General features: G+C 42.4%; 1 long non-coding RNA gene across 1 annotated transcript in view; it reads right to left on the bottom strand.

The window, feature by feature from the left end:
- LOC114486730 (uncharacterized) overlaps positions 1 to 15,296 on the bottom strand; it is a 36,622-nt gene extending 21,326 nt beyond the window's left edge. Inside the window, exons 1-2 of the long non-coding RNA XR_003680940.1 lie at positions 15,182 to 15,296; positions 14,954 to 15,020 (exon numbers count right to left, since the gene is read on the bottom strand). This is a non-coding gene — a long non-coding RNA (uncharacterized lncRNA). The remainder of the gene's footprint in view (positions 1 to 14,953; positions 15,021 to 15,181) is intronic.
- Positions 15,297 to 15,298: the final 2 nt, after the last annotated feature.

Below are 15,298 nucleotides of genomic sequence, written 5' to 3'. Positions count from 1 at the left end.
GGAGCGGCTGGGCCCGTGAGCCATGGCCGCTGAGCCTGTGCGTCCGGAGCCTGTACTCCGCAACGGGAGAGGCCACAACGGTGAGAGGGCCGCGTACCACAAAAAAAAAAAAAAAAAGACATCTCTTGATTTTGCAGAATGATGAGCTTGAAGGACAAAACACTGGTTATTTAATAATTAAAAGATATTGTGAAACAACAAAGGCAGTAAAATATGTTTAGTAATTCATTTCTATTGTATCAACTTTGAAAACCATTTTCAAATCTTCACTCTCTTGGCCACCCTCCTATATGAACGACGCTCAGTCCTCAGAATGCCTTATATATACTGGCAAACAGTTGATGAGCAGATTCCTGGACCCTGATCTTAGATTCTGATTCTGCAAGACTGGAAGCACTCCCAGTGATCTGGATGTCGGTGATCCATGAGCACCTTTGGAGAGGCTCTGACCTCTGGTATTGGATCTGCCTCTGTCAGGGACGGGACAGTCTCTGCCTCTGCTGTCTGAGTCCACAGAAAATTTCCAGGCAGAGGTGGGTTTCAGCTAAGCATCCAAGAGAAGCCCCAAGGGCAGACATATCATGAGTTAGCCACTACCTGTCTACCCTCTGCAATCTAACTTAATAAAGGCCCCCCAGCCCTGGGAATGAGGTGCAAGGTCACCATCATGATAGGAGTGAGCATCACTGAAATGGCTGAGGACAAGACTCTTCAGTTTGCTTTCAGAAAATGTTTAAATACTTAACTGCCTTGTTGTCCTTCCCTCCCCACTGGTCAAAGTCTCCAGGGCCTCTTCTTTGTCCACTGATACAAAACAACAACAGTAATAATAACGCCTTATATTTTATAACGAGACAAGAGAGTCACTGAATTTCAGAACCAGAAGAAATCACTGAGATTGCTTCATTCAACCCCAGAGAGGTGAAAAGCAGATGACGCGGTGACAGGGCAGAGAGGCCTGACTCTTAGGCCAGGGTTTTCCACTAGAACTTTACAAAATTACCTCATGTCTTCTAATCATTAATCTATCTTGTCTTATCTGTGCCCCTGCCTCAGAGCAAAACTCAAAATGCTCCCCAGAGGACAAATCACAAGCAACCGAAGCACACTGTCTGCTTGGCGGGGCAGCATGTGAGGTGACAACTGCCTGGGGCTGGCCCTGCCCGGGCTCCACCCAGCCGGGGCTGGAGCGGGCACACCCCTCTATAGCACTACACTTCCTGTGCTGAAGAATCACGAACCGAAATGAACAACAGTGACGACCAGAAAAAAAATTGCTGACAATAAAAGTTCTCTTTTATTGAACTTGGTGCATGTAATGTTGCCAGCAAAACAAAAAGTAAAAAATAAAAAGTAAGATAACACAGTACAAACATGCAAACATGATGACTGACTTTTTTCCCCCCACTCCGTTCATGTATTTTTAAAAGGAAAAAAACTTAGACCTACATAGTGGTCCGTCACAAAAACAAATATTACAGTTAAACAACAAGAGCAATTAAGATGAATAAACTTCAATTTTTAAGGATATTACTCAAATCAGAAAAAGTTCATGTATGAATTAAAATTTGCCCCTACCAAACAAAAATATCAATATTACACCTCATGGTTTCAACTGTTTTAAATTTTAAGCATAAGTAAAAACTCTAGTAGTCACATAGACCCCAGAATTGAGGTACGTAAAGTTCTGTTTCTTCATCTTTGCATTCATTGTGCTGTAACTGTTTATTTGGACTCTACTGTGTAAACACAGGAATATGTTCATTCCAGGGGCTGGAGGCACAAACTGTACCTGAGGCAAGCTGGAATGATTTCAATCTGTTACAAATGTATTCTCCAAAGAGTGTATGCAGCCAAGTTACAGTGTGTGCAGAGAGAACAGGAGGGCAACTTATGACTAGGGATTCTCTTCACTTCCACATAAAATGCAACTACTAATGGATAATCAATATAAATGTGTGAATTCTAAGATACATATATATTAATAAAACCCAACAGGAACTCAGCAACTGTTTGGAACTTTAACAAATAATATTTGGGGGACACTGTTTTTTCATTGACATGTTTAGAATTGCCAGAACATGGTAATAATTAAAAGCAGACTAAATTTTAGGGCAACTAAAAAGAACCTACAGCTAACATCATGGCTTCCTGGTGACAGACTGAATACTTCTCCCTAAGATAGCGAACACGCAAGAATGCCCTCTTTCATCACTTCTATGCAGCACTGAACTGGAAGTTCTAACTGCCAAAAAAAAAGGTTCAGAAGAGAAAGAAAAGGCATAAATATTGGACAGGAAAAAAATAAAACTATCTTTTTTTTCACAGATAACATTACTGTGTTAGAAAATCCTAAGGAATCTCCACATACACAGACACACACACAAACACACACACACACACACACACACAGCTACTAAAACTAGTAAATTGAACTTATCAAGGTCATAGGATACAAGGTCAATATACAAACTTGATTATATTTCTATATACCAGCAATGAACATTCGGAAAATGAAATTTAAAATACACTTACATTTATAACACCATCAAAAAACATGATATACTTCAGAGTAAATTTAACAAAGTATGTGCAAAACCTATACACCAAAATTATAAAACATTGCTAAAAAAATTAAGTAAGACCTAAATTAACAGACACATATATCATGTTCATGGATCTGCAGATTCAGTACTATTAAGATGGAAATTCCTGGGGGCTTCCCTGGTGGTGCAGTGGTTAAGAATCCACCTGCCAATGCAGGCGACTCAGGTTCGAGCCCTGGTCCGGGAAGATCCCACAGGCCGTGAAGCAACCAAGCCCGTGTGCCACAACTACTGAGCCCGTGAGCCTAGCATCCATGCTCCACAACAAGAGAAGCCACCACAATGAGAAGCCCGCGCACCGCAATGAAAAGTAGCCCCCACTCACCACAACTAGAGAAAGCCCATGCGCAGCAACAAAGACCCAACGCAACCAAAAATAAATAAATAAAATAAATAAATTTTTAAACAGAAAAAAGATGAAAATTCTCAGGCTTCCCTGGTGGCACAGTGGTTAAGAATCCACCTGCCAATGCAGGGAACAAGGGTTCGAGCCCTGGTCCAGGAAGATCCCACAGGCCGTGAAGCAACTAAGCCCACGTGCCACAACTACTGAGTCTGTGCCCTAGAGCCCACGAGCCACTACTACTGAGCCCATGCACCACAACTACAGAATCCTGCGTGCCCAGAGCCCGTGCTGCACAACAAGAGAAGCCACTGCAGTGAGAAGCCCACGCACCGCAGCTAAAGAAAGCCCGCGATCAGCAACAAAGACCCAAAGCAGGGGCTTCCCTGGTGGCGCAGTGGTTGCGCGTCCGCCTGCCGATGCAGGGGAACCGGGTTCGCGCCCCGGTGTGGGAGGATCCCACGTGCCGCGGAGCGGCTGGGCCCGTGAGCCATGGCCGCTGAGCCTGCGCGTCCGGAGCCTGTGCTCCGCAACGGGAGAGGTCGTGGCAGAGGAAGGCCCGCATACCACAAAAAAAAAAAAAAAAAAAAAAAAAAATTAATTCATAGAATATTGAAAAGAGAAGAAGCATCTCCATTTCTGAAGCTGTTAGTTCTGCCCACCACCAATTTTTTTTTTCTGAGTTTTAATCTTGTGGAAGTGTTAAAAGTGTTAGTAAGAAGTGCAATTATGATGGAAACAAAAGTGAAGCAATTTTACACCATCTCTTTGAACTAACAAACAAATGCATTTTACAAAGACACTTTAAGAAGTAACCTGGGTGGCGGTGGGGGGGGCTTCCCCGGTGGTCCAGCGGCTAAAGACTCCACGCTCCCAATGCAGGGGGCCCGGGTTTGATCCCTGGTCAGGGAGCTAGATCCTGCATGCCACAACTAAAGGAGCTTGCATGCCGCAGCGATCCAAAGCAGACAAAAATAAATAAATAAGTTTATTTAAAAAAAAAAAAAGATGGCAATTCTCTCCCAAATTGATTCATGGATTGAACACAATCTCAATCAAAATTACAGAAGATTTTTTTTTAGAACTTGATGAGCTGATTCTAAACTTTTTGTGGAAATGAAAATGACCTAGAATAACCAAAGCAATTTCAAGACTTTCTATAAAATATAGTAATCAAGACAGTATGATAGTGAAACATGTAGACCAATGGAACAGAGAGTCCAGAAAGAGACCCACAAATGTATAGTTAAGTGATTTTCAGCAAAGGTGCCAAGGCATTTCAATGGGGAAAGGGATGCTGCAAAAATTACAAGTATTGACCCTTACCTCACAGCATACTCAATAATTAACTCAAAATGTGTAACAGACAACATACGAAATTGAAAACTATAAACTCCTAGAAGAAAACCTAAGAGAAAATCTTCGTAACTTTGGTATAGACCAATATTTCTTAGGGCATAAAAACCACAAACAATTAGAGACATAACTGGAAAATGGGGCTTTCTCAAAATTAATACTTTTGTCCATCGAAAAACACTATTAGGAAAATGAAAATAAAGCCACAGAATAGGAGGAAATATTTGCAATATATATACCTCACAAAGGAATTATATGCAGAATATATAAAGAATGAATATAATTCAACTGTGTAGACAGAAACCAACTAAATATAGGCAAAATATTTGAAAAGACACCACAAAAGAAGATATATGAATGACTAATAAGCACATGGAAAGACCTCAACATCATTAACCATTAGGAAAATGCAGATTAAAACCAAAATAAGATATCACTTCACAGCCACTAGAATGACCAAAGTAAAAGAGACAGACAATACCAAGTGTCAGTGACATTGCTGATAGGAGTGTAAAACACCACTGCTACGTTGAAAAACATTTCAGCAGTTTCTCATAAATTTAAACATATGCTTACCATATTGCCCAGTAATTCCACTCCTGGTATTTATCCAAAAGAAATTAAGACATATATCCACACGAAGACGTGTAAACAAATGTTCAGAGCAGCTTTCAAAAATATATACAATACCCCTACACCAGAAACAACCAAATGTCCATCACCAGGGGAATGGATAAACAAACTGTGGTATATCTACATAATGGAATAAAACTCATCAATAAAAAGGAAGAATCCAAGGATACACTGCAACAACATGGATCAATCTCCAAAGCACTATGATGAATGAAAGATGCCTAACACATTTATATGAAATTCTAGAAAATACAAATTTTCTACAGTGACAGAAAGCAGATGAGCAGTTGCCTGGGGGTGAGAAGAAGGGGAGACTAATTGAACAGGATATAAGGGAACATGGGGGCAGGTATGGAAATATGCTGTATGTGGATTAAGGTGGTGCTTACATGGCTGTGTACATTTTTCAAAACCCACCAAACTTTACACTTAAAATGGAAGCATTTTGTTGTATATAAATTCTACTGTAAAACTCATTTTGGGGCTTCCCTGGTGGCACAGTGGTTAAGAATCCGCCTGCCAACGCAGGGGACATGGGTTCGAGCCCTGGTCCAGGAAGATCCCACATGCCGTGAAGCAAGTAAGCCCTTGCGCCACAACTACTGAGCCTGTGCTCTAGAGCCTGCAAGCCACAACTACTGAGCCTGCGTGCCACAACTACTGAAGCCCGTGCGCCTAGAGCTCATGCTGTACAACAAGAGAAGCCACAGCAATGAGAAGCCCGCGCACCGCAACGAAGAGTAGTCCCTGCTCGCAGCAACTAGAGAAAGCCCTCGCACAGCAACGAAGACCCAACGCAGCCAAAAATAAATAAAAATAAATAAATTTCAAAATAAATAAAACTCATTTTAAAAAACAACAGCTGGGACTTCCCTGGCAGTCCAGTAGTTAACACTCGGCGCTTCCACTGCAGGGGGCACAGCTGAAGCCAAGCCCATGAAGTCTAGCCTGTGTTCACATCCACAGCCTCTGCTCGTGAACTCGCTCTGTTCCTGACCACTCTGCCAGCCTCCCCCCAGCACCCTGCCCGAAGCGCACACAGTCAGGGGCAGGCTCAAGGATGGTGTTCAGAACAAATAGGACCTCGGCCCAGAACACACAGTCCTGTTCGCCTCTCTGCTCCAGCTCCATCGAGTGCCCAAAGTTCAGAATCCTATTAAGTCATTTTCTCTGTAATTCAAGTACAGAAGTACTTTTAAGAGACGCATAGCATTCTGGCTATTCCCATGTGCTATAAATATGCGATTTATGGGGAAAATGGGAACTCTGTGTCACATTCAAACTGAGAACTATTTGAAGAAAGGGGGAAATTATCCCATCCTATTGAGTCATGGGGAAAAATAACCACAGTATATCATACTAGTAAATAGGAATGTAAAAATAGCTTCTGTTTGGAAGTGCAGACTGTTAATGTGGCCTTGAGTTTATTTCAAGTATTTTCATTAAGCATTTTTTATTTTTTCAATTTCATCTTTGCAACCTGAAGCTCCCCCCGTATTAAACCAAGGTCAAATAAGTTCAGATGCCAACTTGAAAAACCTTAAGATCAATGTGCTCAACTCCCTAGGAAGAAACCGAAGGCAACTGTTCTTTGAAAACAGGCCACCATGACATATAGGTCATTAGTTACTATAGAAGAGGACCCCTGAGGGTGGGGCCCACGGCTGATTTTCTTCAGCTAGTCCAGAGCAGGAAATACTGTGTGCAGTGGGCTCCTCGTTTCTCTTTGCCCAACACTCCTTTTTTCCAGGAGGCAGGAATTCTCTTCACTGAAAACTGCCCCCCTACTCCAACCTCTGGTCAAGTGAGAGTAGCCAAACCTGGTCTCACCTGACCAAGCAGGTGAGACGGCCAGCCAAGGCTGGGTCTCGTTGAGTCCTTTCCCAAGATCTTTTTAATTAATTTATTTTTTTAAATTTACTTATTTTATTTATTTATTTATTTTTGGTTGTGCTGGGTCTTCGTTGCTGTGCATGGGCTTTCTCTAGTTGCGGTGAGCGGGAGCTACTCTTCGTTGCGGTGCATGGGCTTCTCATTGTGGTGGCTTCTTGTTGCAGAGCACGGGCTCTAGGCGCACGGGCTTCAGTAGTTGTGGCTCACGGGCTCATGGTTGTGACTCGCGGGCTCTAGAGCACAGGCTCAGTAGTTGTGGCACATGGGCTTAGTTGTTCCGCGGCATGTGGGATTTTCCTGGACCAGGGATCGAACCCGTGTCCCTGGCATTGGCAGGCGGATTCTTAGCCACTGTGCCACCAGGGAAGCCCCAGATCTTTTTAATTTAAATGAAAGAAAGAGAGCACGACTGGGAACACGTGAGCCCAGGAGCTGCTAGCACAGTGTCTGGCTGAGCGGGGAAGTCAGTCTGCAAGAAAGAGCCTTTAGGCCTCTAACTCTTTGGTCCGGTTGCTCCTCCAGGCAGCAAGCCGGTACCTTCCAGGGATTTGTTACAAGAGGGATCGCACGTCCTAGACGAGGCACTGTTGGTCTACGGGGGACCTGTAGTCCACTTGGATTCTGCTCAAAGCCACGCTGAAGTCACAAAATCAAAGAATTCCCTGATGCCATTTATAGACAGGTCCTGGGTATCTCATGTAACTCATCTCATTTAATCCTCATAAAAACCCAGTGGAAGAAAATATGACTATTATCCCCATTTTACAGGGTCAAGTTTTTTAGATCTTAGGTAACATGCCCACAGTCAAACCGTCACTTGCCTTTTCCCATTATTCTGAGGACAAAACTAACACTGGTAACATTGGTCGGCATCTGGACCCCTTCCTAACCATTCTCGTGAAGGCACGAACTACAAAAGACAAATCTAGACTAAAAGCCTGCTGCAAACATTCCTGTTTTTTAAAAACAATGGGGCTAGCAAGTGGGAAGCTGAGCCCAGTATCTGAAGCCTGCCCAGGATGCCCATCAAACTGGAGATTTCATTCACACCCAGATATTGATTCTGCACACCCACCCGCACTAGGTGGGGCAGCTGAAGGTAGAATGAGGGGAGAACCTCCGATTTCTACAGTACGTGCCTTTTAAAAAAATATACTTTCTATTGTGGTAAAATATACATAAAATTTACTATTTTAACCCTTTTAAAGTGGACAGGTCACTGGCGGTAAGTACACGCACTGCTGTGCAGCCACCACCATCCAGCTCCAGAATGTTTCATCTTCCCAAACTGGAACTCTGTACCCATGAAACACTAACTCCCCATTCTCCTCCTTCCCCACCACCCCGGCACCCACCCTTCTACTTTCTGTCTTTATGAATCTGACTGCTCTAAATACCTCATATAAGTGGCATAGTACATGTTCTGCATTTTCAATCCCTCCGCGTATACACTGAGACCTACTATTTGCCCAGCACTGTGCTAAGCTGTATGGGGGGAATGTATAAAATATGAGATCTGATTTCTGCCGCTGAGATCATTACAGGTGACCTGTGAAGGCAAGGCTAGCTTCTAGGATCTCTCTCATCTAAATTTTCCCTGTCCTCCAAGTTTGTATCATGCACTTCCACATCGTATAGTCTAAGAAGTCTTCATAAGAGTGGTGGCTTGAGAAATGAGAATGACGTGTGGTTGGGAAGAGAGGGAGGTTCTGAATTAATTAAATCACTCACAAATCCAGGCAGTCTGGATCATCCCAAGCCAACCCAGGAAAAGCCGAAGGGCCACAGCATAATGACCTGGCTTCTCTGAGGACAAGATGCTGAACTCTAGATCTGTGAGTCAGACTTCTGTTTGTATCCACAAACCACACATACAATGGTTTCCTTTTCTCCTATTGCAGAATAAGACACAAAAGAAAATCAAAACCGTTTTGTTGTTGTTGTTATTCTTTTTAATTATCTCAGAGAATAGCCAAACCAGCTCTTTTGTGCAAGTTTGTCTTTTTGCCTTTGGCAGAAGAAGCTAGTAAGAACTTCTGAAACTTGTGTGGAATGTCTGACCACCAGGGTTAGGTCACATCAACCTTGACCACGGCAGGGGACACGGACCCCTGGAGAGATAAGCCTCCAGATGCTCACCCTAACAGTCACACCAGGCCTTCAAACAAGCAGTATAGACACCACCCCTGACGCTCCAGCCCCGCCAGCACTTTGAGCAAGTGTCCAAAGCAGCCGCACTCAGACAAAGCTGTCTGTGCAGGGGCGCCGCCCACCTACCATGGCTCCTCCTGCCGGGTCTGCTTTCCAAGCACAAGCCCCCGCTGGGGACCCTGGTGGGTAAGAACAAGAAGGCCTTCACTGCTGTCACTCATACTGCTTTGCCTTTTCTGTCCCCCTGCCTTCTTCCCTTTAAGATGTGGCAGTTAAAAAAAAATAGTATTCCCTACTTTAACATTCCTTAGCGTGTCCCACAGCATGTAGGTTTGATTCCGACTGTCCATTCAACTGTATGTTAACAGAAATTGCAAATGTGGGGCTAAGTGAAGCAGCCAGAAAGTGCACGGTGGTTCTTTACAAGGCATTTTACAGCCCTGGGAGAAGGAAAATGTGAAATGGCAGCCAGTGGGTCCTACCTGGATACTGCAAGCCACCCACAGTCGGAGGCATGCAGTAGTTTATGGTGAATGGATGTACACAAACCACAACAAAATACAGGATGGTGGATTAATGGATTCTGAAAAGGGGTGGAAATTCTGAGATAAGTCCTTCTATTATTTCTTCCTAATAGTTCTGAGAAATAGAAATCAATTTCTAAGGCCCATCTGAGAATTCCCATAGGAAGAGAGCCATTTTTTTCTGCTACCAGTGTCTCCCTCTCATCCCAGTGACCTGGAAGAGGTCACCGGGGGACCACTACTCTCTAGAGGTGGGTACCACAGGGATGCTGCCCTCTGAGCAGCAACCCAGGCACCTCAAGCACACCAAGGCCAGGAAAAGACAGCAGGGAGACATGGAACCACAAACCACACTGCAGTTACATGTACCAATTCCGTCATCCACCCATTCTCTTGCTTATTATTTTCTGCTACATATTGAATTGGTTGAATCTTAAAAATATCTTGGTTTTGGCCCACAATATTGCAATATTGGTCTACCTGTCTCTAGTCTGTTTTTTTCCTGCACACCCCATAGCCTTCCCTGAAGTGGTATACTTAAAATAGAAATCTTACTGTGTAACTCTCTTGCTTAAAACTAGCTCCAGGATAAACCCCAAGCTTAGCTCACTATGTTTCAAACAAAAAGAGACTTGCACTTATATATAATTGTAGTGAAAATGTCAAGTTTCAAAGGTAAGTTTAAAAAACTTCCTAAGTCTCCAAGCCAAAAGCCAACCAACGAAATAAACAAAGTCTATAGTAACACATTAAATGACAGAACATGATAAAGTTACAAAAATGAAGAAGTTGGGTCTGAAAAAGCCTAAAGGTGAGGATTGAAAACAGTTCATCACGTGGGGATAACTTTTGTTACAATCATGACTATAAATATAAAATGAAGACATTATTTGAAAGGCACACAATTATTTAGAGTTAAAAAAAAAATAAAGCTTCTTTATTTTGGTGTGCATTACTCTCCCTGCTCCCCCATCCTACCTCCTGTGATTACCTCTCAAGCTACTTGCGTCATAGTTTTTGTCTTAGTTATTGCATTTAAGGGAACACAAGCTAAAAACCAGAGTGGTGCTAGAAAGCAGAAGCTTAAAACCTGTGAACCTCCAAACCTCAGGATGCGACTCTGGAACTGGATTATTTACCCATCAGATGATAACAAGGCTCTCATTTCTAGTGGTAGGTGGAGCAATGAGAACGCTTGGTGTGCTGTGGCATTAGGATTAGGATTCTCACCTGTGATAGATTAAGATGAGGAACAGATGAAAGGGAAAATGGTTTATTCAGTAGCTTTGGCTGACCCTGTAAAATATACACACCCAGAAGCAGCTAGCCTGACAGACCATTAGAATAGCCTATTAAAGTTTCAGCTAAGGTGCCATTTGTATCTTATAGGGATGATGCTGTCGTCCAGGGTAAATTGTATACATTAAATAAATGATTTAATGGGTCTATGTCCCCAGTAGCTAGAATACATGGGTCCTCAACACCATATAAGCTTTCTGGGGACTTCCCTGGTGGTGCAGTGGTTAAGATTCCGTACTCCCAATGCAGGGGGCCCCGGTTCAATCCCTGGTCAGGGAACTAGATCCCACATGCTGCAACTAAGAGTTCGTATGCCACAACTAAGGAGCCAGCAAGCCACAACAAGGACCCGGCACAACCAAAAAATATAAGAAACAAACAACAACAACAACAACAACAAAACACTATATAAGCTTTCAAGCACCACAAAACCTGGATCCATACTGTGTCTACCAATATCAGCATTAAAAGTAGCTACCTCATGCCCTTCTTTTCCTAATCCTCAGCTCCTCAAACTACCTTCTAATTTTTCTCTAAGTCAGCTAAGCTGCAGGCAGCTGCTAATCACGGCTCTCATCCTCACCAAAAGAGTAATTCTGAGGCTCTGACAAAGCCCATACAGCAAAAACACTTTTCCAGCCAGTCTTCCCCACCCTCACTCCCCATTCCTGCAACTCTGCCTGATTTTGGGGGGCAAACTTTTCTTCCTCCTTCCCTTTCTCTCTTTTCCCTTTTCTTACCTCCTTCCCCACTTCCTTTCTGCCTTCTTTCCTTCAGACACTGCCAAAGATGCATGTAATTAAGGAAAAACTAAGTAACTCAGGGAATTGGGACAAAAGGAAAATAAAGGTAGGAAAATAAAAGGTTAGCACATAGAAAAGTTTACCATATGGAACTGGTAGGTGAGTGTTATGAGTTGAATTGTGTCCCACCTGCAAAAAAAAATATGTTAAAGTCCTAACCCAGGGTGCATCTGAATGTGACCTTATTTGGAAATAGGGTTTTTGCAGATATAATCAAGTTAAGTTGAGGTCATTAGGATAGAGCTTAATCCAACCTCCATCCTGCTGTCCTTGTAAGGGGAAGATTGGACACACACACACACAAGGAGAATGCCACAACAAAGGCAGAGATTGCAGTGATGAAACTGTAAACTAAGGATTACTGGCCACCACTAGAAGGTAGGGAAAGGCAAGGAAGGAATCTCCCCTACAGGTTTCAGAGGGAGATGGCCCAGCTAGCACCATGATTTCAGACTTCTAACCTCTGGAACTGTAAGAGAATAAATTTCTCTTGTTTTAAGCCACTTAGTTTGTGGTACCCTGTTACAGCAGCCCTAGGAAACTAATAGCACAGGCATCCCATATTTGACTCAGGCTCCTAGCAGCTGAAATAAGCAAACAGTCCAATAAATGAACCACAGTGCCCACAGGATTCAAAGGTTCCATTTGTTCATGGGATGCAAAGCTTTCCATGACATGAGAGATCAGAGAATGGTCTCCTCTCTGGGTCCTACAGAAGAAACACTGTGGGATACAGTAGACAACTGTAGTCGATGACATTATGATACTGATCGTGATAATGAATTTTATGTAGCTATGTCCTACAAACTACCTCACTGAAGGCAGATGGCATGACCCCAATGGAAAGTTCATTAAAAGCACATATAGGGGGCTTCCCTGGTGGCGCGGTGGTTGAGAGTCCGCCTGCCGATGCAGGGGACACGGGTTCATGCCCCGGTCCGGGAAGATCCCACATGCCGCGAAGCGGCTGGGCCCGTGAGCCATGGCCACTGAGCCTGTGCGTCCGGAGCCTGTGCTCCACAAAAAAGGGGAAAGGCCACGACAAAAAAAAAAAAAAAAAAAAAAAAAAAAAAAAAAAGCACATATAGGAACCAGAAGTGAAAGAGGAGACATTACTACCAACCTTACAGAAATTAAAAGGAATACTATGCACAACTGTACACCAACATATTAGATAACTTGGATGAAATGGACAAATTCCTAGAAAGATACAAACTACCAAAAGTGCCTCAAGTAGGAACTGAAATCTAAAAGACCTAGAACCAATGAAGAAATCGAATTAATAATCTAAAACACTACCCATAAAGAAAAACTCAGGTCAGATGGCTTCTCTGTTGAATCCCAACAAACATTTAAAGAAGAATTAATACAAATTAGTCACAAAATCTTCCAAAAAATAAAAGAAGAAGGAATATTTCTCAACTCATTTTATAATGCTGTATTACTCTGACACCAAAACCAGACAAAACCATCTAAGAAAAAACTACAGACCAAAAGCACATATAGGAAGGATGTATTGTACCAAAAGAGTGTGGTCCACATACACAGTTCTACAGTTTCATGTCTTTGAGGCAACCTCCCTAAGTAATTTTCTCAAACTGGGTTTTTGATAAGGATTAGAGAGCAGATTTCAAGGTTACAATCTCTGGCAAGAATCTGGAGAGTAAATATTCTGCATTATCAATGAAATGTAAGTCCTTATGCTTTGCCAACTTCCAGGGCAGAAGACAGAAATGAGATCCTCTTATTTATTTATTGTTAACAGCATGATGAAAGTTAAGGGAACTGTTACCACCAAAATAAGAATTAAAGAGTGTTTTTCTTGCTGAAATTTGAACAAAGAGTGTGGGGCAAAGGAGAAGAGTTATTAGATATTTTAGATATATTTTATAATTTGATTCAAAATTTAATTTAAAACTACAAGAAAGATTTCAGATTATAGAAATGTTTAAGCATTGACTTAAACACAGAAAAGACAGGCTCCTTTTCTCTGGACTTTAAAAATAAATCCAAAACACATCTTGTGAGCATAATAAACATAATTCCAGGAGTCCAAATTCTACCCTTTTTTAGGTCTTAGTTAAATGCTGCCACTTTCAAGAAGATGTAGCTGTTCTCCGTTTACTGCGGCACAGGAAGGTTTCCTCTTACATTTTTCACTTTCTTCCTGGAGTTGCATTTGTCTTACTGTCTCACTGGAGTGTAATCTTCTTGAGGGCAGGAAGGGTGTCTTGAATTAAGACTCTTACTCAGGTATAGGATAGTGCTTTGGGTACAAATAGCACTAACTAGAACTAACAAAAATACCATGTGTCTCATTACACGGTCAGTTTAAGGCTAAATGGATTTTTAAGGTACTCAAAGTGTTAAAGCCTCTTGTTAAGAGGATTGTCAAGTACAATAAACTTTAAAATTTTGTTTTTGAATTAAACCATGAATAAGAGATGGCTTTAATATGATCCATTTATACTACGTACTTTTAATCAGATGTCCTCAGCTATAAGTATGGACATCTTCTGGGAGAAAAGTAGTAACCTAACAGTTAATCTTCACATTACAAAACTATCCCTTTGAAGACACCCAACCAGTTTCTTCTTCTGAAACCATTCTTGGAATGGTAAGGAGAAACCCCATTAATAGACTGTGAAACCCTGGTTTATAGAAAGAATGAGGTTTTCAATAAGAAATTACTTAAACCAAAGTATATAAGGCGGATTGTATTATTCTAACCAGTTATTTACTCAACTTCTTTTAAAAGGATTATACAATCTCTGCCCATTAGCATGTGACTGGCAAGGCTTCCTTATAAGAGGAATATACTTTCTGGCCCCACTGATAGGCCCTGTAATGTTACTTGCTTTGGTCAATAGAATGTGAGCAAAACTGAGGTGAGCAGAACTGAAGCATGCAGAATGTGAGCTGTTTGCAGTTTTAAGAGCAGCATGTGCCAGTGGTTTATAAGAGCTGATTATTACATTTCCAGAAACTCGGCAACCCCCTTGTTAAACTGTTTGTAGCCTGAAATCCGCCATGGTGGGAGTATTCACATCATGGAAATAGCAAGCACTACAAATCAGTACTCCTCCTCCCTCAAGGTTGGGTCCAGCACACAGTGAGCATGTCCCCAAAAAGTTGGTCTTTCAACCTGGAGCCTGCAAGCCAGGACACCAGTGGAGTAGAGCCAAAGCTGCCTGCAGCAGATGTAATTTGCTTGAGAAATGAATCTTTGTTTTTGTAAATTACTGAGTTGTAGGGGTTGTTTGTTACCTAAGCATAATCCACCAAAAGCTGACTGATACACCATGCTAGTGTTACTAAGTTTTAGTGAACACCAATGAGCCTTACCTTTATCTGTCCAGACCTTGGTTCAGGGGATTTCTTCTAACGACTTGCGCCATCACACACCTTGAACCTGAAAGGATGAAAATTACACTCAGAGACTCAAGCCCAGGAATCCAGGTCTTGGAAGGTTACTATAAATATATAAAACAGTAATTCCATTTTTAAAAATCACTAAACTACTGCATCATTTTTTTTTAAACCTGGGCAAACACAAATCTGTCGCTCATGGACCTGGACGGTTCGGGAGTGACTCCCCAGCCCTTTCAACACCAGGTCACACGTTTCCATCCCCCCTTTCCACTCCAGGCGCATGAATGGAGCGCTGTGTCTTTAAGGGGGACGCGGCGC

The sequence above is a fragment of the Physeter macrocephalus genome, chromosome 8 (genome assembly GCF_002837175.3).
Source record: "Physeter macrocephalus isolate SW-GA chromosome 8, ASM283717v5, whole genome shotgun sequence".
NCBI classification, from domain to species: Eukaryota; Metazoa; Chordata; class Mammalia; order Artiodactyla; family Physeteridae; genus Physeter; species Physeter macrocephalus.
The sequence above is the reverse complement of the archived record's forward strand: the minus strand, read 5'-3'. Positions and strand labels throughout refer to the sequence as shown.